At 41.0% G+C, this 23625-nt stretch overlaps 1 long non-coding RNA gene across 1 annotated transcript in view; it reads right to left on the bottom strand.

Moving 5' to 3' along the window:
- The window catches only part of LOC149461285 (uncharacterized), a 57602-nt gene extending 40618 nt beyond the window's left edge, over nucleotides 1–16984 (bottom strand). The window contains exon 1 of the long non-coding RNA XR_016312922.1: nucleotides 16634–16984. This is a non-coding gene — a long non-coding RNA (uncharacterized LOC149461285). The remainder of the gene's footprint in view (nucleotides 1–16633) is intronic.
- Nucleotides 16985–23625: the final 6641 nt, after the last annotated feature.

Genomic DNA, 23625 nt, shown 5'->3' on the forward strand with positions numbered 1-23625 from the left:
ACAGTCAGTCAGACGCCAACTACTACCATGGGCAAGACCAAAGAGCTGTCAAAAGACACCAGAGACAAAATTGTGGACCTCCACAAGGCTGGAAAGGGCTATGGGGCAATTGCCAAGCAGCTTGGTGAAAATAGATCAACTGTTGGAGCAATTGTTAGAAAATGGAAGAGGCTAAAGACGACTGTCAGTCTCCCTCGGACTGGGGCTCCATGCAAGATCTCACCTCGTGGGGTATCACTGATGATAAGAAAGGAGAGGAATTAGTCCAGAAGGGAGGAGCTGGTCAAAGACATGAAGAGAGCTGGGACCACAGTTTCAAAGGTCACTGTCAGTAGAACACTACGCCATCATGGTTTCAAATCATGCATTGCACGGAAGGTTCCCCTGCTCAAGTTATCACATGTCCAGGCCCGTCTGAAGTTTGCCAATGACCATCTGGATGATCCAGAGGAGGCATGGGAGAAAGTCATGTGGTCAGATGAGACCAAAGCAGAACTTTTTGGTCTAAACTTCACTCGTCGTGTTTGGAGGAAAAAGAAGGATGAGTTGCATCCCAAGAACATCATCCCTACTGTAAAGCATGGGGGTGGTAACTTCATGCTTTGGGGGTGTTTTTCTGCAAAGGGGACAGGACGACTGCACTGTATTAAGGAGAGGATGAATGGGGCCATTTATTGTGAGATTTTGAGCAACAACCTCCTTCCCTCAGTCAGAGCATTGAAGATGGGTCATGGCTGGGTCTTCCAACATGGCAACGACCCAAAGCCCCAGCCAGGATAACCAAGGACTGGCTCCGTAAGAAGCATATCAAGGTTCTGGAGTGGCCTATCCAGTCTCCAGGCCTAAATCCAATAGAACATCTTTGGAGGGAGCTGAAACTCCGTGTTGCTCAGCGAGAGCCCCGAAACCTGACAGATCTAGAGGAGATCTGTGTGGAGGAGTGGGCCAAAATCCCTGTTGCAGTGTGTACAACCCTGGTCAAGAACTACAGGAAACGTTTGACTTCTGTAATTGCAAACAAAGGCTTCTGTACCAAATATTAACACTGATTTTCTCAGGTGTTCAAATACTTATGTTCAGCAGTGCAAGACAAATAAATTCTTTAAAAATCATACACTGTGATTTCCTGAATTTTTTTTTTCAATTCTGTCTCTCAGAGTGGGAATGCACCTACAATGTGAATTTCAGACACCTCCATGATTTCTAAGTGGGAGAACTTGCAAAATCACAGGGTGCTCAAATACTTCTGTTCCTCACTGTATATAAGAAGATAATCTTTAAGAGAGATGAGTTAAAAGATCTCATGGAACAAGAGTCGAGAAGGATACTTAATAGAGTCTCAAAAGAAATATACCAGTGGAAGAATAGACCCGGAAAATATTTAATGAGGAGGTTGAAGAAAAAGAGATCCAAAAATTTTATAGAAAAAGTTAAAGATGGGAAAGGAGAAATAGCGTATGCCACTATTGATATCACTAACAGGTTCCAAAAATATTATAGTGCACTGTATGACATGAGCCGAAGAAATCAAAAGGAAACGGGAGGAAAAGAAAAGATTTAGGCAGAAATATTTAAGTGAGGTGGAGCTGCCAAGATTAGCAGAAGAAAAACTAGAGGCCCTTGAGAGAACTATTACCCCAGAGGAAATTATTTTAGCCTTAAAAAACATGGCCAGAGGAAAAAGCCCAAGTCCGGATGGATATACCGTGGGATATTTTTAAAAATTTAGAGATCTTCTTGTCCCTAAAATGTGTAGCTATGTGAATGCACTTGGGGAGGGGTTGGAAATGAGAGAGGAGTCATTGCAAGCTTATATAGCAATCATTCTTAAAGAAGGGAAGGATAGCTCACAGTGTACCAGGTATACGCCCATATCTTTATTAATATTGATACAAAATTATATGCTAAGGTGTTGGCAAGGAGACTGAAGGAGCTGATGCCGGAATGGGTACATCTGGATCAGGTGGGCTTCATTCCTGGAAGAGAAGGAAGGGACAATGGTTTGAGATCTTTGATCCTCTTGCAAAGAGTTAAGAGAGAGAAAGTGCCGGCAATACTCCTATCGATTGATGCCGAAACAATGGATAAAAGGGTTGTATAATGGTCCGTCAGAGGCGGTTAAGGTCATTGGATCCCTCTCCCAGTTTTTTAGAATGTACTAGGGCACTAGACAAGAATGCCCTTTTCTCCTTTGTTATTTGTACTGTCTTGGAACCCGTCCTGGCAAGGGTAAGGAAGTGTGTAGATATTGCTGGAATAAAAATAAGGGATAAGGTGGAAGCATACGCAGATGATATGCTGTTCTGTATTGTTAACCCTAGAATAACATTGCCTAACCTAATGAGAGTATTAAAGAAGTATGGAGAGCTGTCAAATCTGAAAATAAATCTGGCAAAGTCAGAAATTTTAAATATCAATCTCTCAATGTCAGAGAATCTGAGTTTACAAAAAGAGTTCCCATTTATCTGGAGGGAAAAGGAAATAGGCTATTTGGGAGTAAAATTAACCCCCTTAATAAAAGGCCTATATCAGGAAAACTATATTCCATTAATAAATGAAATAAAGGATGAGCTGGGGAGACTTTCAAAGGGAGGAGCCTCTTGGATAGGGTGTATAAATTTGATAAAGATGGTGATTTTGCCAAACATTCTCTATACATTCCACATGCTCCCAGTACACCTTCCAGGGTCTTTCTTTGGGATAATAAAGAAGATAATACTCAGGTTTATATGGGTAAATAAGAAACAAAGAATTAGTTATGAGGTTTTGAGTAGGGTAAAAGGGAAAGGGGGTTTGGGCTTTCCGAATGTGAGAAATTATTATCTAGCGGTGATTTTATCACAAATAGTAGATTGGACATTTAATTCACAAGGGAAGGGTTGAGTAAATATGGAAGGGATTTTAAGTAAGGCACAGTTAGGGAAAATTGTATGGATACCACATAAGCTTTGCACATTGGATGTGAACACTAGTTCATTGACAAGGAAAGTTTTAAGTCTATGGGATAGAATGTATTGGCAAAAAGGATGGAAATATAATTCAGTATTGACTCCCTTGGTGGGAACAGAGTATTTCCCCCCAGAGAAGGATAATACTTTTAGGAAATGGATTAAAGATAAGAATGCACGTTTGAAGGAAATATTGAATAAAGGGAAATTGCACACTTTTCAAGATTTAAAGAAGAAAAAAGATTAATTTTTCACATTAGATGAATGGCAGCATTGTCAATTAAACCATTTTGTTTCAACGCTCCCACAACCATTGAGGACATCAGAGGACATACCGTATTTGCCGGCGTATAAGACGACTGGGCGTATAAGACGACCCCCTACTTTTCCTGTTAAAATATAGGGTTTGAGCTATACTCACCGTATAAGACTACCCCTCTTCCAACACACACCAAATAAAAATGAAAAAACATCAGATTTGATTTCAATATGGTATGGTATTTCAGTATGGTATTCCAATGATGGGGTGCTATTCCTCCCACTGACACCAATGATGGGGCATGATTCCTCCCACTGATACCAATGATGAGGCACTACTCCTCCCACTGACACTAATGGTGCCCCATCAGTAGTGTCAGTGTGTGAGGAATAGTGTCCCATCATTAGTGTCAGTGGGAGGAATAGTGCCCAATCATTGGTGTCAGTGGATGAAATAGTGCCCCATCATTAGTGTCAGTGGGAGGAATAGCACCCCATCATTGGTATCAGTGGGAGGAATAGTGCCCCATCATTAGTCAGTGGGAGGAATAGTGCCCCATCGTTGGTGTCAGTGGGGAGGAGGAATAGTGCCCCATCGTTGGTGTCAGTGGGGAGGAGGAATAGTGCCCCATGGTTGGTGTCAGTGGGGGAGGAATAGTGCCCCATCATTGGTGTCAGTGGGGAGAATAGTGCCCCATCATTGGTATCAGTGGGGAGAAAAGTGCCCCATCATTGGTGTCAGTGGGGGAGGAATAGTGCCCCATCATTGGTGTCAGTGGGGGAGGAATAGTGCCCCATCATTGGTGTCAGTGGGGGAGGAATAGTGCCCCATCATTGGTGTCAGTGGGGGAGGAATAGTGCCCCATCGTTTGTGTCAGTGGGGGAGGAATAGTGCCCCATCATTGGTGTCAGTGGGGGAGGAATAGTGCCCCATCATTGGTGTCAGTGGGGAGAATAGTGCCCCATCATTGGTGTCAGTGGGGAGGAGGAATAGTGCCCCATCATTGGTGTCAGTGTGGAGGAGGAATAGTGCCCCATCGTTAGTGTCAGTGGGGGAGAGGAGCGGCTGCTCCTTCTTTCAGTTCGGCAGCTTGATTTTCGCGGGGCCGTTCGGCTTGGCCTCCTCGCCGGTGATTGGTCGCCTGTGTGCGCTGGCGCCCAATCACCGGTAAGGAGGCGGAGCCGAGCGGCCGCGCGACCATCGAGCGGCCAAACTGAAAGAAGGAGCAGCCGCGCTTCCTGGACCGGATCATCGTGGGACCAGGACCGGAGCCAGGTAAGGTAGAGCAGCCCCTCTGCCCACCCCTGTACTTAGTGTCCGTTGGAGGACACCGCCCCTGGAAAAAGTGCAGCCCTGACACACCGGCTCGCCGTATACCGGCGTATAAGACGACCCCTGACTTTTCAGAAGATTTTCAGGGGTTGAAAAGTCGTCTTATACGCCGGCAAATACGGTATATCCATTTGAAAAATTGTTGAATGTAAATATAGTTCCAAAACGAGTCACCTCTAGGATATATAAGATCCTTATGGTTATGGACGGAACTGATCCTCCGGTGTTCTTGGAAAAATGGGAAAAGGAGCTTGGAACAGAATTGGACAAGCAACAAAAGATTTGAATTTTTAAACTAACACACAAGGTAAAGAATATGAGCACAGTTGAAATGAATTATAAATATTTGGAGAGATGGTATATTACACCAAGTGTGGCACATAAACAACAAGTTGCTATTTCACCTTTGTGTTGGAGAGGATGTGGAGAAAAGGGAACAATGGCACACATATGGTGGGATTGCCCAAAAATACAGGATTACTGGAAGGAAATAATCCAATATACTCAGGGGATATGTGGGATGACTGTACAGAAAGACCCATGGACGTGTCTATTGTATAATTTTGAGCCTTCAGTCAAAAAACATAAAAGCAGAGTACTTTATCACTTAATTAGCACAGCTAAGGGCCTGATTCCCAAGCTCAGGCAGGTTCCGGAGCCACCAAGAATAAATGATAGGATAAATAGAGTTGAAAATATCTATAAAATGGAGGAGTTATATCAGACAGAGGAAATGGAATGGAAAAATTTAGGAAAACGTAGTATAGTTGGTTATTATTTAAAACATCTGAAAGATACACGGAACTTGTCAGAGCTGAGGGGGGAAGTCAGGAGAGAGTTTAATATAGAGAGGAGTGAGGGAAGGATTATAGATACAGATACAGATAGATAATCACAAGAGGAGATAGAGATAAGGTAGGAGGATGCGGATTGGGGTACCAGGTCAGGGGGAGGGTGGGAGGGTAGACAGAGTAGGGGATAATGATGGGGTAAAATGGAAGCATGTATATGTGAAATGTTTTTGTAATTAAATTGTTCTTCTTTTGTACTGGAAAATTTAAGAAAGATATAATAGAAAAAAAACAAAGAAAAATGTCAACTGTATTTTGTTTCTCAACAGTCTGGGATAAAATTGCTTTCTAACCTGGGAAGTGTGTGTTCTAGGAAATGTAAAGCTTGAATCTCACAGCAACTCTCAAAATGTTTACAGCCAGACAGGAGGGTGAGCTAACACAGACCAATAGCACTAGGGCCAATGAGATTAAGGCTTATTGGGCATACAACTCAATATTTTGGTGGCTGGAAAGAACAAATGTTACAGAACAGTTATGGATCATATAAGTCACTAGGTGTAGAAAGTTCATTCGGATTTACAAGGGACTTTATTAACTTTCGTTATTTTATTATAGAAGTGGCACCCCCAGGTCTCAGCCCCCATGTCTAACCTACTGGTAATAGCTGGCAAATAGCAGGAACAAGGAACAGCTCATGAAGTAGAAGGTGAAGAACATTCCAGTGTTTTCTTTTTCCAGAATTGCAGCACTCATTATTGTACTACAGTTGACCAACCAATGGTGTGTGTGTACAGGTTCTCTTATATTATGTGTTCGTACATATATATATATATATATATATATTTGTAGCAATTGTGCACAGAGAGATGGATGCGGTCATCCATTTTGCTCCAAACCCTCCATCTTGTATCTCTCTCTCCCTCCTCTTTCCTCATCTCCCCTCCCTCTCTGTTGAGTGACATGTGGTCTGTTTGATGCAGAGTTCAAAAAGGCATCAAAGCCCTGCGGGAGAGCTCATGGCTATAAACCCCAATTAGCCTGGCACCCATATGTTTGCGAGACTCTTGCTGGAGAAGGATCGTAAAGCCATAAACCAAGTCCTTCACTGAGTTCAAAGACATTCCAGATAAGCCATAAAGCAGACATCACATTCAAGACCCACTTTCCCCTATGATTACATATCTTGGAATATGTAAACTTACATAAAAACCAGGCATATATTCAGACCACTCACTTTAATACAAGTCGCCTGATAGGTTACACCCCCTAGCTGACAGCTACAGGAGAGCAGAAAATTATATCTCCTTAACCATCCCAGCAGGTATGTCATATTTCATACCTAGACGTTCAGCAGATGATTCTGCGTATTAATCTACCCGCGGGTGGAATGTTACATGTACCTAGGAAAAGTTATCGACCACAGTATAATTTGTGAGGACCTTGGTCAGAGCCCGAGCTCCCCGCCTACAACTCCCTCTCCAAATGAGGCGATTGGTTCTCTGCTTCAGGGAGACACCCTGCTAATTTCCTAGAAAAAGGCTGTTATGCTTGGAGTTAAGCTGAGCTGAGTTGAGTGGAAGTTGAAGATTCTCCCTTTTAACATCAGAACTAACTCTGGGAGAAAAGGCACCCTTTTGGTTCTGAAACTTGAAAGCTGCTTAAACCAAGGCTTTTGGCAAGTACTTTATCTATCTAAATTCCTTTCTGTTATCTCTTTGCTGTGTTATTGCTCTCTGTATACATATATATTGGCTACTCTTTTTCTGTAAATATTTTTATTGCACCCTTTTGACATTTTAGTAATAAATCTTACTTTCTGAAAGTGTTGAACTGTTTCTATTTTTTTTTTTTTTTTTAAATTTAAATATTTATTAAATTTTTCATATTAATACAAAAACCCAAAAGGGAAATAATTCTCATACAAGTAAACAATCATATAACACTTCTGCCTTTCCCTTACTAAAAACTCTTTTCCTTCCCATCCCTCTACCCCCCCTTTCTGAAAGTGTTGAACTGTTTCTAAAGCTCTTTAATGCAAACTAAGAACCCCTGTTTCTGAAGAGCGCTACTGTGTGTGTTTAAATCTCTATATATCCCTGTCTGCGGTGACAGTGGTATACAGACGATTATTCAACCATCATAGTGTTATTGCTGATATTGCCAAGTTTCCTCTTTCTCTGTACAAAAAGGAGGTGGTGGCAGTGTGAAGGGTTAATTACGTAATTTACCTGACCCAGTAACAATCGCTCCCAGGCTGCAAGTACACAGATTGTGGTCCATTAGCTGGAAAATCTTTGTGCAGGGTGCAGCTGGGCATGGCATTGTTAAGCATGTTTTAGATTGGCTAGTTTTTAGATTGGCTAATCCTTCGGTCACGAGTTTGGTGAGAACAGATGGGGTCTGACACCACAATCGTCACAATTCTATCTTATTATGTTCATGATAAAAAGATAACATTATTAAACTGATGTATTTTTTAAGTAGGGTAGATATGAAATATTGCATGTTAATATTTATTATTACAAGCCAGTAGGTGGAACTCTATTTTTCACATGTTCAATCTAACCATAATTGCTTTGCTGAAAAAGCCTGTTATAAGGACTTTAGTGTTTCTGCTGTGAATGTCTGGATGAATTGCCTGCAGCTACAGAGGTCAATGGTCAGAGATGAGTTTTCTGTTCAATGACTTTTAATGAGTTTTTGAAAACGGTAATTCACAAAGTATAAAAGTGCAACATGATAATAATAACTGGTAGATAGACTGTTTTACATATTTGGACAATACAGAGGCAAGCCATTCCTGTAGGATTGCTGGTGTTAGGTTACATGCATACGGATATTTGAAGGCATAAAATATGTAAATGCGCAAATAAGTAAAATAGTGTAAAATTCCCAGGGGGGAATTCAATAAAGCTGCCGCGCCACTTTTCTGGTGTTAATCCCTCTTGTTAATGTGTTGCGCCAAATTCATGAATCTTTTGCAATACTTTCGGTTCTGACAATGACTTGTGCACCAAATTCAGGTAGTTCTAAAATGTGCCACTTTTACATTGTGGCTCAATGGATGTGCCAAATTCAAAATAACATACCGACAGTTTGTATCTTATGAAAGTGGAACTTATTAAGACCAACTCTCTTTTGGCGTACAGCGAGAGAAACTAGCACAGACAGATTTTGCATAAGTAACATGCGTCACATGCGTTGTAAAAGTGGCGCAGCATGTTCCAAATTCAAGTACAGTTTCTAAACAGGTTGGCACATACTGCACCACTTTTAGAATGCATACGAGACACTTTCACAACATCTGTCTGAGCCAGTCTTTATGAATTTCTGGGCCAGTGTTTTCCCAGATGGAGACAGATGGAGGAGCGTACAGCTGGACATAGAAGTAAATCACTGTACGCACCTGTACACCTGTACCAACAATTATGCTTCTGTGCATCAATGTTACCTGCGTATGCCTACACAATGTATTTTCCAAATGTAGAGCTTTTGCTTCCAACAAAAGTCATACATGCATTTTGTGGGTAAACACCTAAGCACAGAACCATCTGCATGTACACAAATACAGGGGTGTGCAGCCATTCTCTTCTATAGCCGTCCGTAAACCCCACCTGTGGCACCTCATAAATGATAGATATTTTACTCTAGGCATATTTTATGCATGTTAACATCCATGTGTTGAGGCCTAAAAAGGTGATTTGTGGAGAAGAGATATGTCTGTGTGAATAGTTGTGAAGTAGTTTGCAAAAACAGCCAAACAGTTTGTGTATGTGCTTAAAGTGTTACTAAACCCACAACAGTAAAATCAGCCTGCATATGCAGTAAAGCATGCTTGTTATACTAACTGTGGAACCTAAGGGGTTAATCATCTGCATTGTGTGAAAAGGCTGTTTGATCCTGACTTCTCTAAACCTCCCCTTCTACTGTCCCCAATCCATCTGCTGATAGAACAGAGCCTCTGGGGCAAGCTGCTCAGTTTGGTGTGTATTGCTAGAGAGTTCTTTTTTTATTTGGGAGAGTGCATGTGATCAGCACAGGGCCAATCAACACTGTCCAGACAGTGGGCCAGGGGTCCTGCAGCATCATAGGACAATCAGGAGAGAATGAAAACTTCTCCTACAAGCTTTAACCAGTGCTTTGCTGGAAACTGATAGAAGTCACAAGACTGCTCTAACTGCTGATGCGAAAAGGTATTTAGCAGTTTATATTTACTAAATTAATTGCATTTCCATGTTCTGTGTACTGTGGGAGCAGGGATAAGAAAGAGAAAGATTCATGTAAAGGGAGAGGATTCACTAGAGGAAGGGTATAAGGGAGGTGTGTAGATCATGGCACCTCAAGTGTCACACTGTCACACTCTACACTCTATCTGAGCACCACAAACCAAAAATGCCATTGAATTCATTTTTATTATCCAAAGCAAACTCATCCATCCATGTTTCCATGCTTTATTCTGCTGAGAAATCACTTTGAAAAAACACTCCACTAGCATTAGGTTAGCTGAGAAAACCCCTCCTGAAGACTCCTGGGATGTATGACAACTGGAAACTAGGAAATAACTGGAGAAATGTAAAAAAAACAAAAACAAGTTAGGCACACGGTCACTGTCACTCTTTGGCTCAATGAATAGTCCATGGCTATTCTTTTTGTTTGTGTTTTTATTTATTTACTTTTTTTTTGTTAACTTGGATGTGGTTAGGGAATTGGTGGGATACTCAAAAACTATGTATGACAGGAGGACACTTTCTCTTCTGCAGAACCATGAGCACAAGTAAAGGGATGGACTAGGTTTTGTAGCAGCAACCTGAAGAGATTAATCTTCCTCTCTGGACAGTCCAAGCAAAGTCCTTTTTACTAAGAATTAAATAAACTGATATCTTCAGGGCATTGGCCACTTTGTCCTCTTTACACACACAACTGACCCTTTAACACCCGAAGGATGGCAACAGCACACAGTCTATAAGATCTCTCACAACTTTCTGTTGTCACAAATATCTTCAGACAATTGCCTGCCTCCTTCCAATGCCTTCCAGATACTTACTCCCTGTGATACCAGACTAGATCCATAGACAACAGGTCCTTCAATCAGCTCCAGCAACTTCCAGCAAAACCGGCCCCCCAGCTCATCCAGCTGGGACCACAATGAACAGCAGACACATGGTAGGTGGATCTAGGGGTCCCTAGGCTGTGATCTTCTTCTCAGGAACAAGACCAATCTGTTTCAGATCTCAAAATATTTATACACATTCCCATCAACCAGCTGTGCCCTCTTCCCACGGGGGTTGGCTGAGACAATGTAAATATTCATGCTGCTCATTTGCTTTACTTCACAGCTAAGTTCCAGAACCACCAACGAGAGTTCTAGATTGCAGGAGGAGTAATCAAACTTACAGCCTGTGAAACACAGAACAGACCTAAATAATTACAAACAGCCACACTGATTACAGTGAACCAAACTAAATTTGCCTAACAACAAGAATGCAACTCCACTGGATACAATCAACCAGAACTACATTTATTTGAATAAATCTAATCCTAGCACCTATTTAGGAGGGTGTTACATTACCAATAATTTTATTGCATAGGAGAGCCAAGGACACTTTGGACTTAATTTCTTGAGGGTTTGGGGTTGGGGATTGCCATGCCTTAGCTGTTGTTGGTTTTGTTACAGTATGTAGGGCAGACAATAATTAAAATTGAGAGTTATTGACAACTTCTGTTTTTTGGGGTTTTTTATGGAGAAGGGCTTTGTAGGAAATCCTTCGATAAGGGTCGTAGAATTGTAGATATCATTTGGCAGGTACTGGACCATAGACAAAGCACAATGAACATGAACACCAGATGTGTTGGGAGGTACTTAGGTCAATGGATCCCCTAAAGAATTTAAGAGAGACCTCAGCCTATATTTAAATATGCAGGTGTGAACAAAGTATTAACACAAAAGCAGCCCATAGTTTGTCTGAAGGGCATACACTTTGATGAAACAAGACTTAGTGGTTTGCCAAATTTGGTCCCAGTGTGATGGTTCTGTAGTTGTCCCTAGGTCTTCATTCCATTTTATCATATACTGTAAGTGAGTTGGCAGGTGAACATGTAAGTAATATATTTTAGAGCAAGGAGATTCTACATTAATTTAGACATTTACATGCAAAAGATGTGGAAGTATCATAGATACTGGAGTCTAGTTTAAATGTTTGTGGTATGTAATGTTTGATCTGAAGATGGCAAAATATTTCTTAGTATAGTAGAGTATTTTTCTTATAAATTCAGACACTGCATTACACCGCAATGAACATACACATTTGTTTTAAAAGCTAATGTACTGCTTGTTCAAAGGTTCCTGTGAAGTCTTATTTTTACTTTGATTTGGTTTTAAATTATTGTGAACATCTGTCATCTCTATGGACAGGCTACTTCCAATCTAACTGTCATATGTGGGGGCCAATGCAATATTGTTCTTGTTTACATATCCTAATTTGCACTGGCAAAAGATAAACATGTATATTATTTTCCTGTTGTATATTTGGTCCGTTTATTCAAGTGTTAAGTATAGGTTTGTACACACCACAGCATGCTGCTGTTACTCTTAGACTATAGCGGTGTTATTCTGCCTTTTCTGTACTCCAAACTGTTTTGCAGAGCAGTCCCATTGAATCAATGTAGTCCTGTTTATGCTGTCTCAGCTTGTTATCAAATTCATTACAACATAATGTAGTGTTTTTAGATTAGCGTTTGCTCATCAAACTTTCATCAGAAGTTGGAATTTTCCATATGACCTGGTTCTTTACAGTTCAGGCAATGGGGTTTATTGGCCATGACTATAGGGAGTAATGCTTTGCAATGTGGACTGTATAAAAAAAACACGTGGAGGCTAATTCACAAAGGTAACAGACAAAAGTGAATGTTCATTGGCCTTGGTAAATAAGGTAAAGATAGGTTCACTTCAATTATCCACTCATATACACAGTGAAATACACTTTATGAAATGAATATTCACTTTGAAAAACTAACAGTCTCTATTCCATGTGCATAAACAAATTGAGAAAGAGCTGGTTATACACTGAATGAAATTTGGCCAGTTAAGCAGGGGACAGGCGAATTTCGATCAGAGTGTGGCCGCCCGTGCTCAACAGAAGTCCATCATTTCATTGACTTCTACGAAGAAAGATGTTGGAGCATTTTCCTTGATCAGTCATTGTAGTCGTGGCCACTGTCAGAATGCAATTTCCTGGCATGAGGAATTCCTCCATCCACCTTGTGTATGTGAATGGAGGAATCATTCCACTGGCTGAACAATAACAAACCTACTGGGCAGATTAAAGTGTGATTCCATTCAAAAATAAATTTCTACCCTTGCTTAGTATGTTTAAAAAAGACTACTTTTGTATTGTGCATTTTCTTCATTACTGATTGTCTAGATTATAAACAACAGTGTAGCCTAGACAATCAGCATTATTCTGAGGTTTGCCAACAATGGTATGCCTGTAGAGCTGAATGTGGCTGCTCACAGGAACTTCCTTAAACCGCTGTTGGCTTCTATGCAAACTTCGGAGCGTAGCCCCAAGTAGCCTAGCCATCGGCCTGCCCAGACCCACCCGGCTCCTCCCTCCTCCGTCCCGGCCATCAGAACCATCCACAGGGAAATGTGCTGCAGCTACTTGTAGCATTGTGTTTGCTTACAGGAGATTTGTAAGCCCTGGCATTAGCATTCTTTTTGAACACCCACTGGCTAGCTACGTCACTTCCAGCAATGATGTAGCTAGTCAGCAAGGGACATGCCCAGAAGCTGCAAGGAACAGAATAACTGAAGTGGAAAAAGGCTACCAGACAGGCAGGCTTTTCAATAAAAAGAGGTACAAGGATGCAAAATTTGAACTTTTTAATAATGCGGGTAAAATGTGGATTAGGGTTGATTGGTGCTTTTTGATGGTGATGACTTTCTTTCCACTTTAACTAAAGAATTGGAATAAGAATATATAGTATCCTAGTTTTGAAATAATTTATTTACATTTTTGGGTAAATTAAAAAAAAAGATATATCACATTTAATAACAATCATTATGGAAGGTTTAAACATATATGTAATAATAGCAGAAATAATGTGACAGTGAAAAATAAATAATTAAATCGTGAGATTTGGGGCATGAACTCTGAAATATCTTGAGCCTCAAGGTCAGATTTTAAGAGTTCCCTTTCTAGGTACTACAGACATGGGTCACATGACACTTGACATAACCTGCCCATGACACAGTCAGGGGCAGGTTATGAGAATGAATTGTTATACATATCCCATTAATGTTGTCTTGAAACAGGAGATGGTCACCCATTGACCTAGTGTTTTACTGTGCACAATAATGGTTTTATTTCTATTTGTATGCTAAAATATAAGATGAAGGGAAAGTATATTTGTGGCAGAAATTATACTAATCTAATGTTTTAGATGTTAAAAGATTTCCCCTTCCAACTTTTTGGTTAGCGTGTGGAAGGATTAGACCCCTTGCAGGTTTTTTTTTACTGACATGAATACTTTATGTAAAGGCAAAATAAAAAAAAAAACATATACTGTATACAGTAAATTTCTGATAATCATGCACATTTCCCCATGTTGCATCCCTTTTAAAAACCTCCCTTTAAAAACAGAAAATACATTTTACTCTGCCTGAAATGCACTGACAACACACAGAATCTTTGTGGACTGAAGAGTGTCAGCTCTGCCCAGTTTTATTTGATAAATTTCTCAGAACCTCCCATTTTCCTCTCTACACAACATAAAGGCAAATCATTCTGTACTTCCAAGCTGAAGACTGAGAGTGATAATTAGATTCCTTTATATAATAAAAGAAATGAGCACTGGATGCAGGACAGCTCTGGATTTCTGACAATGTCAACAGTTTTTTTTTTTTTTTGCACCTACAGTTGTGCTCAAATGTTTGCTTACCCTGGCAGAAATCATGAAATTTTGGCATTGATATTGAAAATATGACTGATCATACTAAAAAAATCTTTTATTTAAGGATAGTGATCATATGAAGCCATTTTTATCACATATTTGTTTGGCTCCTTTTTAAATTATTATGATAACAGAAATCACGCAATTAGTCCTGATCAAATGTTTACATACCCTGGAATGTTTGGCCTTGGTACAGACACACCAGCTAACACACACAGGTTAAAATGGCAATTAAAGGTTAATTTCCCACATCTGTGGCTTTTTAAAATGCAATTAGTCTCTATGTGTAAATAGTCAATGAGTTTGTTAGCTCTCATGTAGATGCACTGAGCAGGCTAGATAATGAGTCATGGGGAGCAGAAAAAGAACTATCAAAAGACCTGCCTAACAAGGTAATGGAACTCTGTAAAGATGCAAAAGAATCTAAAAAGATATCCAAAGCCTTGAATATACCAGTCAGTGCTGTTCTATCACTTATTAAGAAGTGGAAAATTCGGGGATCTCTTGATACCAAGCCAAAGTCAGGTAGACCAAAGAAGATTGCAGCCACAACTGCCGGTAGGAATGTTTGGGATACAAAGAAAAACCCACAGGTAATCTCAGGAGAAATACAGGCTGCTCTGGAAAAAGGTGATGTGGTTACTTCAAGGAGCACAATATGATACTTGAGCAAAAATGAGCTGCATGGTTGAGTTGCCAGAAAGAAGCTTTTACTCCGCCAATGCCACAAAAAAGCCTGGTTACAATATGCCCAACAACACCTTGACACACCTCACAGCTTCTGGTAATCTGGAGTGACGAGACCAATATAGAGCTTTATGGTCATAATTATAAGCTCCATGTTTAGAGATGAGGGCCAACAATGTCTAAAGCAATGAGAATACCATCCCCACTGTGAAGCATGATAGTGGCTTGCTGATGTTTTTGGAGTTTGTGAGCTCTGAAGGCATGGGGAATCCTGTGAAAATTGATGACAAGATGAATGCAGCATGTTATCAGAAAATACTGGCAGACAGTTTGCATTCTTCAGGGCAAAAACTGCAATATGGGACGCTCTTGGACTCTCCAACAAAACAATGACCCTAAATACAAGGCCAAGTTGTCCCTCCAGTGGTTACAGCACAAAAAGGGGAAGGTTCTGGAGTGGCCATGACCACCATCAACTTTTTATTTCAGTCCTTGTCCCTTTTTCAGATTTTCCCTCAGATCCTGCCTGGTGAAACCATTGTCACCATGACACCAAGTGAGGGAAAATCTCGCTAATAGAGCCCCAGAAAGAAGTAAAAACATGACAGGAGTTCTACATTTTCTTTACTCTAAAACTAAAAAGAAAATGGCTTACACCTTGTGAAAATTTTCTAGTTGCATACTGTACATTTGTTCAGGAACATAGACCATTGCATTTTACTCTGACCCAAACTAAACAAATATGTGGAAACATTTCTGACCACACCTCTTTGTAAAATTAGATTCTGCCACACAGGTTGACAAAAGCAGCTCTTCAAGTAATATTCCCTATCTTGCTCCCTTGCAGGTCCTTGCAATAATCAAAGGGGTTAATTTGTTAAAGGAGCAGAGATTGTTCAGTAAGCAAAGTGAACTTACTAAATAAATGAACCTGTGTTCACTTAAAATATAATTGATTTGGAAAGGAATTAAAAAAAACAGGATTTTTTTCTTAGACATAATTGATGGGCTCACAGCAATAAGAAAGCAGCTCCAGTTTTACTAACTTTTCGCAAACTAAAAAAAAAAATAAAAATTTTTTTTTTTCAATTTAAATTCTAAGTGTTTTACCCACTGGTTGTCAATATACTACTGTTTGCGCACAAATATATATTTTCTTTAAAGCAGTGCAAATTTTTTAATTTTAGAGCTGCCTCATTCTTCCGTCCAACATTGTAGACAGGCAGCTCCATCTGTTGAGGAACTTGGGAACTAACTCTCAGAGCTGCTTCCTTTTTACACCAATCAAAAGAGCAGATTTCTTAACAAGATAGGCTATATAACCCAAATGGGAAGAAAAACTGAGCTGCCACCTTTTTGCTGTGAACACGTCAGTTACCAGATGGAAGTGAATATATCTTTACATTTATTTAGTAAGCTAAGTACAAATTCACTCTGCTAAGCGAACACCCTTTTACATTTTTAGAATCAGCCCCCATGTGCCCAGTGGGAATGTTGTTATTTTGTTAGTTTCCATGGGAAAACCATGAGCACAGTCTTGTTTATAGAATAGCACTGGGCCTGCCCAATGCAACCAGGAGAACATTACACCGACACATTTACACCGATACCCCTCAAAACATAAATCAAATGAATTTAAGCACAACTATTTGTCTGTTTACCTCTTGAATTGTTCCAGATGTAGAATTTCAGCTCCATCAGCATCTCCGTCATATTCTCCACCTTGCTGTGCAAAAATGCATTCTCCGTTTGCAAGTTTCTGAGAATATCATGTAGCTGGAAGCAGATGGTGGATCTCCAGAGTATGAGGAACATGCAAAACACAAGCCTACCCTGCATGTTCCAAATCTTTTCTCAGCTGAGTAAGCTAATCAGGGCTGCTTGTCACTGTTCCCACTTGGCTTAACCTACAATTCCTGACTTGGATTTGTGAAGACAGATCTGGAGAAAATACCAAAACAAATTCCAGAACCGAATGACCGAATAAAGCCTTTGTCTAGACCAGCAAACAATATCAACATTGCATTCAGTCAAGTGACAATTCACATAGGCATTGATTCGGACATATACAAGGACACCAATAATTGGATAGAGGATGTTAACTCATGAAAGCTATTGCACTGTCCAGTTACATCCAGGCCTTAGGCTCTTTCATACTGGAAGCCAAGAACAGCCATCCACCCTCTTCTATTATTGATGTGTAGCTATTTTAGAGCCAGTTGTCATTACTGATTCTCACCAAAGTGCTGCACACTGTAACTGCGTAAATTAATCTGATTTTGTAAAAAGAACAGAGAAGTAATTTACATCACATTAAAGACTGTATAAAATTACTAAACATACTGGGAAAAATGTTCAACCTTTTCTTTCAGTACTGTGAATAACCATATAATTGGCTTCTTTGACAAAGATTAAGTAAAAATCTAAATAATATATATATTTTTTTTAATATACACATTTTTATTGTGCTCATGGCTTGACATGGTTTCTGGAATACCTAAGACCGTAAAAATAAAGTTACTGCCAGGACAAAAAACAACCTGGAGTTGCCTGGTAATGACCTCACACACACTGGGCCTCTGTTCCTCAGATTCTGTCCTTTTTGGGGAAGGAAGGCACAGAAGCACTGCTGCCAGCAGCCTGTAACGTCTATGAGAAGCTGAAAGATGCAGCGGCTGGATGGGGGTGGACACCAAGTAATATTCATTTTTGCAGCTGTATGTACCCAGGGATGGGTACCCAGGAACTTGTTTTCCAGGTGTTGGTCTTCCTTCTCTCCCAAATCCATTAACCATTACTGCCTTTGCCCTTGCACTCACTGAATATATTTCTCAAAATCCCCCCCGATTGCCCGATTACATTTTTTTACCCTGTTACCACACCAAAGTCCTCCATTACCACTAACACATTTCTTAACCTACTGGCACTCCCTAGCCCCCAATTGTTTATAAATTTCTTGCTGACTGATATAACAAAGTCATCCTCCCCTACCACTAGTTTAAAGTCCTCCCCAGTTGCTGCTCTAAAACATCCCCCCCTCATCGCCATACAAAATTCTAACACCCATCCTCCAAAGTCTTTCATCACTGATGTTCCAGATGTTCCCCCTTGCTATTGCTTTTTCAAAATCCTCCTCCCCTATAGTCACTCTAAAGTTCCCTCCCCTATCACTACTCCAAAGTCCCCCATCGCTGCTTCAAAGAACCTCCTCTCATTGCCCCATCAAAGTGTCACCCAGTATTAACAGGTTATTTTTAAGTAATTACATATTTTTTTAATTTTTTTAAATTTTTTGGTGTATTTCCTGCAATTCGAGATATTTTTACACAATAGGAAAAAACATCAACTTGAATTGCAATAGTCTGAATAGCAACTTGAATTGCATAGTATACATGCATATACCTCATGTTAAGTGCAAAAGTTGCTATTTTCACCCCCTTTTCTAACCTGTTTAATACCCCTAATAGCAACAAAAACACACAAAAAAAATCCTGGTGCCTACATGGTAGTTGGCAGCATACTAGTGAAAGAGCTCTGCCCCTTTCTTCACCCACAGGACTAATTTAAATCTATAAAAAAGAGAAAAATAGAGACCCGCCACATTCTAGGTAATAAAATGTTTTTTTTTCAGCATCACTCTCCCTATAAAATAGTTTTCTGTCACTGGTATGCTGTTATGTAGGCACCTGGAAACTGGAAACACTCACCGGTCACTTTATTAGGTACACCTGTTCAATTGCTTGGTAACACAAATTGCTAATCAGCCAATCACATGGCAGCAATGCATTTAGGCATCTAGATGTGGTGGACTACATGCTGAAGTTCAAACGGGGAAGAAAGGGGATTTAAGTGATTTTGAATGTGGCATGGTTGTTGGTGCCAGACGGGCTGGTCTGAGTATTTAAAAAACTGCTGATCTACTGGGTTTTTCATGCACAACCATCTCTAGGTTTTATAGAGAATGGTCAGAAAAAGAGAAAATATCCAGTGAGCAGCAATTGTGTGGACAAAAATCAGAGGAAAATGGGCAGACTGGTTTGAAATGATAGAAAGGCAACAGTAACTCCAATTGTTACCACTTGTTACAACTAAGGTATGTAGAATACCAGCTCTGAACGCACATGTTGAACCTTGAAGCAGATGGGCTACAGCAGCAGAAGACCACACCGGGTACCACTCCTGTCAACTAAGAACTGGAAATGGACGCTACATTTCTCACAGGCTCACCAGAAGTGGACAACAGAAGATTGGAAAAATGTTGCCTGGTCTGATGAGTCTCAATTTCAACTGCGACATTCAGATGGTAGGGTCACAATTTGGCTTAAACGACATTAAAGCATAGATCCATACTGCCTTGTATTAATGGTTCAGGCTGGTGGTGGTGTAATGGTGTGGGGGATGTTTTTTTACCACACTTTGGGCCCCTTAGTACTAATTGAGCATTGTTTAAACGCCACGGCCTACCTGCGTATTGTTACTGACCATGTTCATCCCTTTATGACTACAGTGTACCCAACTTCTCATGACTACTTCCAACAGAATAATGCACCGTGTCACAAAGCTCAAATCATCTCAAACTGGTTTCCTGAACATGACAATTAATTCACTGTGCTCCAATGGCCTCCACAGTCAGCAGATCTCAATCCAATAGAGCACCTTTGAGATGTGGTGGAACGGGAGATTTGCATCATGGATACACAGCTGACAAATCTGCAGCAACTGCGTGATGCTATCATGTCAATATGGACCAAAATCTCTGAGGAATGTTTCCAACACCTTGTTGAATCTATGCCACGAAGAATTAAGCTAGTGCTGAAGGCAAAAGTGAGTCCAACCTGGTACTCGCAAGATGTACCCAGTGAAGTGACTGGTGAGTGTATATCAAATACCTACCATAGGTTTCCTTTCCTGGTGCCTACTCATGGCATCGTACATATCCACCCATGGTTATGTTATAAGTAAAGATGAGCGAATCGAACTTGGCGAAGTGGAATTCGTTTCGAAGATTAGGAAAAATTTGATTCCAAAAATGGCGGCGACATGTGTGGCGACGGAGCGGGGATCTCTGGGAAGGCGCGCAGACAAGGCGTGCTGACCCATAATGCATTCATTCATGACATGTGATCGCATTAGCCAATCAGGAGCCAGCCAGCCAGCACTGTGTAATGGTCGAGCTATAAATTGCGGCCATCTAAGAATTCTCCATTAGCCTCCGGTCATTTAAGAGAGACAGACCTCTCTGTATTAGGGACAGAGTTAGGGCCAAAGAGACTTTAGGGCCACAGAATCGTTACTTAGGGACACAGAATTGTTACTCAGGGACACAGAATTGTTACTCAGGGACACAGAACTGTTACTCAGGGACACAGAATTGTTACTCAGGGACAGACACAGAATTGTTACTGAGGACACAGAATTGTTACTGAGGGACACAGAATTGTTACTCAGGGACACAGAATTGTTACTCAGGGACACAGAACTGTTACTCAGGGACACAGAATTGTTACTCAGGGACACAGAACTGTTACTCAGGGACACAGAATTGTTACTCAGGGACAGACACAGAATTGTTACTGAGGGACACAGAATTGTTACTAGGGGACACAGAATTGTTACTGAGGGACACAGAATTGTTACTCAGGGACAGACACAGAATTGTTACTGAGGGACAAAGAATTGTTACTGAGGGACACAGAATTGTTACTCAGGGACACAGAATTGTTACTCAAGGACACAGAACTGTTACTCAGGGACACAGAATTGTTACTCAGGGACAGACACAGAATTGTTACTGAGGGACACAGAATTGTTACTGAGGGACACAGAATTGTTACTGAGGGACACAGAATTGTTACTCAGGGACAGACACAGAATTGTTACTGAGGGACACAGAATTGTTACTGAGGGACACAGAATTGTTACTCAGGGACACAGAATTGTTACTCAGGGACACAGAACTGTTACTCAGGGACACAGAACTGTTACTCAGTGACAGACACAGAATTGTTACTGAAGGACACAGAATTGTTACTGAGGGACACAGAATTGTTACTGAGGGACACAGAATTGTTACTCAGAGACACAGAACTGTTACTCAGGGACACAGAATTGTTACTCAGGGACACAGAACTGTTACTCAGGGACACAGAATTGTTACTCAGGGACAGACACAGAATTGTTACTGAGGGACACAGAATTGTTACTGAGGGACACCGAATTGTTACTCAGGGACACAGAATTGTTACTCAGGGACAGACACAGAATTGTTACTGAGGGACACAGAATTGTTACTGAGGGACACAGAATTGTTACTCAGGGACACAGAACTGTTACTCAGGGACACAGAATTGTTACTCAGGGACACAGAACTGTTACTCAGGGACACAGAATTGTTACTCAGGGACAGACACAGAATTGTTACTGAGGGACACAGAATTGTTACTGAGAGACACAGAATTGTTACTCAGGGACAGACACAGAATTGTTACTGAGGGACACAGAATTGTTACTGAGGGACACAGAATTGTTACTCAGGGACACAGAATTGTTACTGAGAGACACAGAATTGTTACTCAGGGACACAGAATTGTTACTCAGGGACACAGAATTGTTACTCAGGGACACAGAACTGTTACTCAGGGACACAGAACTGTTACTCAGGGACACAGAATTGTTACTCAGGGACAGACACAGAATTGTTACTCAGGGACACAGAATTGTTACTCAGGGACACAGAATTGTTACTGAGGGACACAGAATTGCTACTCAGGGACAGACACAGAATTGTTACTGAGGGACACAGAATTGTTACTGAAGGACACAGAATTGTTACTGAGGGACACAGAATTGTTACTCAGGGACACAGAATTGTTACTCAGGGACACAAATTGTTACTCAGGGACACAGAACTGTTACGCAGGGACACAGAATTGTTACTCAGGGACACAGAACTGTTACTCAGGGACACAGAATTGTTACTCAGGGACACAGAATTGTTACTCAGGGACACAGAACTGTTACTCAGGGACACAGAATTGTTACTCAGGGACAGACACAGAATTGTTACTGAGGGACACAGAATTGTTACTCAGGGACACAGAATTGTTACTCAGGGACACAGAACTGTTACTCAGGGACACAGAATTGTTACTCAGGGACACAGAACTGTTACTCAGGGACACAGAATTGTTACTCAGGGACAGACACAGAATTGTTACTCAGGGACACAGAATTGTTACTGAGGGACACAGAATTGTTACTCAGGGACAGACACAGAATTGTTACTGAGGGACACAGAATTGTTACTGAGGGACACAGAATTGTTACTCAGGGACACAGAATTGTTACTCAGGGACACAGAATTGTTACTCAGGGACACAGAACTGTTACTCAGGGACACAGAATTGTTACTCAGGGACACAGAACTGTTACTCAGGGACACAGAATTGTTACTCAGGGACAGACACAGAATTGTTACTGAGGGACACAGAATTGTTACTGAGGGACACAGAATTGTTACTGAGGGACACAGAATTGTTACTCAGGGACAGACACAGAATTGTTACTGAGGGACACAGAATTGTTACTCAGGGACACAGAATTGTTACTCAAGGACACAGAATTGTTACTCAGGGACACAGAACTGTTACTCAGGGACACAGAATTGTTACTCAGGGACACAGAACTGTTACTCAGGGATACCGAATTGTTACTCAGGGACACAGAATTGTTACTCAGGGACACAGAACTGTTACTCAGGGACACAGAATTGTTACTCAGGGAAAGACACAGAATTGTTACTGAGGGACACAGAATTGTTACTCAGGGACACAGAATTGTTACTCAGGGACACAGAACTGTTACTCAGGGACACAGAATTGTTACTCAGGGAAAGACACAGAATTGTTACTGAGGGACACAGAATTGTTACTCAGGGACACAGAATTGTTACTCAGGGACACAGAACTGTTACTCAGGGACACAGAATTGTTACTCAGGGACACAGAACTGTTACTCAGGGACACAGAATTGTTACTCAGGGACAGACACAGAATTGTTACTGAGGGACACAGAATTGTTACTGAGGGACACATAATTGTTACTCAGGGACAGACACAGAATTGTTACTGAGGGACACAGAATTGTTACTGAGGGACACAGAATTGTTACTCAGGGACACAGAATTGTTACTCAGGGACACAGAACTGTTACTCAGGGACACAGAACTGTTACTCAGGGACACAGAACTGTTACTCAGGGACACAGAATTGTTACTCAGGGACACAGAACTGTTACTCAGGGACACAGAATTGTTACTCAGGGACAGACACAGAATTGTTACTGAGGGACACAGAATTGTTACTGAGGGACACAGAATTGTTACTCAGGGACAGACACAGAATTGTTACTGAGGGACACAGAATTGTTACTGAGGGACACAGAATTGTTACTCAGGGACAGACACAGAATTGTTACTGAGGGACACAGAATTGTTACTGAGGGACACAGAATTGTTACTCAGGGACAGACACAGAATTGTTACTCAGGGACACAGAATCGTTACTCAGGGACAAAGAATCGTTGAATTAAAGAGTATGTCAGACAACACGCAGAGGAGTGGCAGAGGAGGCAATGTTTCAGGAGCGAGCAGACG

Source organism: Staurois parvus, unplaced genomic scaffold (genome assembly GCF_062004578.1).
Source record: "Staurois parvus isolate SC_StPar_1 unplaced genomic scaffold, SC_StPar_1.0 ptg000207l, whole genome shotgun sequence".
In the NCBI taxonomy this organism is placed as follows: domain Eukaryota; kingdom Metazoa; phylum Chordata; class Amphibia; order Anura; family Ranidae; genus Staurois; species Staurois parvus.